At 39.2% G+C, this 2640-nt stretch overlaps 1 non-coding gene across 1 annotated transcript; it reads left to right on the top strand.

The window, feature by feature from the left end:
- The first annotated feature begins 220 nt into the window (after nt 1-220).
- LOC148579779 (small nucleolar RNA R71) lies at nt 221-328 on the top strand. The gene has a single exon (XR_015896630.1). It is a non-coding gene; the product is annotated as a small nucleolar RNA R71 (small nucleolar RNA).
- The last annotated feature ends 2312 nt before the right edge of the window (nt 329-2640 follow it).

Below are 2640 nucleotides of genomic sequence, written 5' to 3'. Positions count from 1 at the left end.
GAGTAGCAGTCTCTATGCCAGAAGATACTTCTGCAACGGCTTTTGAACGGCCTGGCTTCTGTCTGTGGTTCTGAGTAGATTCAGCTAAATCACTGATCAATTGCCAAGCTTTATCAGTGGTCTTGTACTTCTTCATAGACCCATTGCTGGCACTTTCCAATGTGGTCTTATCTTGGGGCCTCATACCTTGTGTGATATAGCTGAGTAGCACGATCTTGTCAATCATGTGGTGGGGGCATGCTTCCAGAAGATTATTGAAGCGCTCCCAGTATTCAAAGAGAGTCTCATTGTCATCCTGAACAATTGTAGAGATATCCTTCCTCAGTTTATCAGTAACTTCAGATGGAAAGAATTTCTCCAGAAACTCCTTTCTGAGTGTATCCCAGTTGGATACATTTGCTATAGGTTGAGTGTAGTACCACTCTCTTGCTTTTCCCTCAAGAGAGAACGGGAAAGCTTTCAGCAGAATTGAAGTTTCATCAGTGCCATCACGCCTGACAGTAGAACAGGCTGCCTGGAAATCTCTCAAGTGCTTGATAGGCTCTTGAGCAGGTAGGCCATGAAACTTGGGCATCAAATTTAGCAGTGTGGTCTTTATTTCAAAATCCGTAGCTACTGCTAGATGATGCGCTCAAAACGGTTGCATTGTAAAATCAGGAGCTCCTTCCTCCTGAATGGTAACTCTTCTAGCTGCCATGTTTTCTGCACGTAAAACAACCGAATCAGTAGAACGGGGGCTGGTTTCTTCCTCAAATTCACTTTCAGATCCGCCCTCAGAGCGGGCTAACCTACGCTGTTCTCGCCTTATTCGTGAAATAGTCCTTTCAATTTCAGGATCGAATATTAGCAAGCGCGGATCAGGAAGTGAACGCGTCATTTGACGGAAGAAACATGTAGCTCATAGTAGCAAAATTAAATAAAATTCAAATAAATAAATTCTAATTAATAAAATTAGCACTCTATTGCAACTCCCCGGCAACAGCGCCAAAAATTGATGGGAAGCAGAAGTTGGTGAATTAAAAATTTATTAAAATGGTTACGTTGCAAGTATAGTTCTTACTCACCGAAAATCTGCCTATCAATTTAGAAATGTGTCACAGAGAAATTCAATTAAATTTACTGGGAGTTTTAAGTCCCAGGTCGTCTCCCAACGAGTTGCAGAAAAGCGTGCTGTTTTATTAATCAGATGTTCCAAGAAGTTGAGCTAAGTAAATTGGGATTTAAATTGAGGATTTTTAAATAATATAAATAAAAGCCTTGACTGGGAATTGATTGGTTAGAATCTCTATCATTGATGGTGTGATTGTGAGATTAATTTATAATTAATGGTTATTCTGTTTGGTTATCCTTTACTAGGTAAGGGAAAGTCAAACAAGTGGGAATGCCAGATCTGTTCACAAGTTGCAACCCACTTAGTTCAAAGGGATTGGCATCGGTGACAGGATAGCAATCCAACATTTAACCCAATTACAAATTTTCTTTCAATCCTTCCAACTCAAGAGTTCCTTTTAATCAACTCCCCATCAAGTAAGGAAACTACTCACGCATTATAAATAAAGAATCCATAGCACATGAAAGGGAATTAAAAGAAGACATGATTATTGAAATTGAAATTGAATTAAGAAGAAATAATCCTTGCATTAAATAATCATAAAAGTATCTGAATGACAAAATTGAACATAACAAAGAACATGGAAGAATAGAACCAAGTTAAGAGAACAAACTAGAATGATGAAGTCTTGATGAGGAAATAACTCTTCTCACTGTTCCAATGCTAAGACCAATTGAAAATTAAAATTCTATAAACTAGAGAGAAAAACTTAAGAGAGTGAAAAACTAGATCTAAAACTACTGAATGAATGTGTCCCTTGTTTTTGCATATTCTCTGACTCTAGTCAGCTGTTCTGGGCCGAAAACTGGGCCGAAATAAGGTCCAAAATCGCCCCCATCGAATTCTGCAGATTATGCAGATCGCGCATGTCACGCGATCGCGTCGTCCATGCGAACGCGTCGCTTGCGCTTTTTCCTCTCCACGCGTTTGCGTCGTCCACGCTACCGCGTCGCTTGCGCTTTCCATTCCGCGCGGTTGCGCAAGCCATGCGGCCGCGTCACTGCGAATTGCGCTCCTTCACGCGGTCGCGTGAGCCATGCGACCGCGTCACTTCTCGCTGGCTATCTCCTCAAATTCTTGTGTTCCTTCCATTTTTGCTAGCTTCCTTTCCAATCTCCAACTCATTCATGCCCTATAAAGTCTGAAACACTTAACACACAGATCACGGTGTCGAATGGAATAAAGGAGAATTAAAAATAAATAATTAAAGTCTCTAGGAAGCAATTTTTAAACATGTACTGAATTTAGGAAGGAAATCTAAATGCATGCTAAATTGATGAATAAGTGGGTAAGGATCATGACAAAACCACACAATTAAACACAATATAAACTATAAAATAGTGGTTTATCAGTTATCTACTATCTATATATATCCATCTATAATGTCCTATTGATTTGGTGAAAACAAACAATCAAATTCTCAAGCAAGAGTATAAATATTTGGTGCAAAGCAAAGAAGTAGCTCAATGCAAGAAAAATCTAGAGAATTGATTCAAGTTTTAAAATGAAGCAACTTGTAAGAATGCATG

Source organism: Arachis ipaensis, chromosome B10 (assembly GCF_059453495.1).
Source record: "Arachis ipaensis isolate K30076 ecotype BB chromosome B10, ASM5945349v1, whole genome shotgun sequence".
Taxonomy (NCBI): domain Eukaryota; kingdom Viridiplantae; phylum Streptophyta; class Magnoliopsida; order Fabales; family Fabaceae; genus Arachis; species Arachis ipaensis.
The sequence above is the reverse complement of the archived record's forward strand: the minus strand, read 5'-3'. Positions and strand labels throughout refer to the sequence as shown.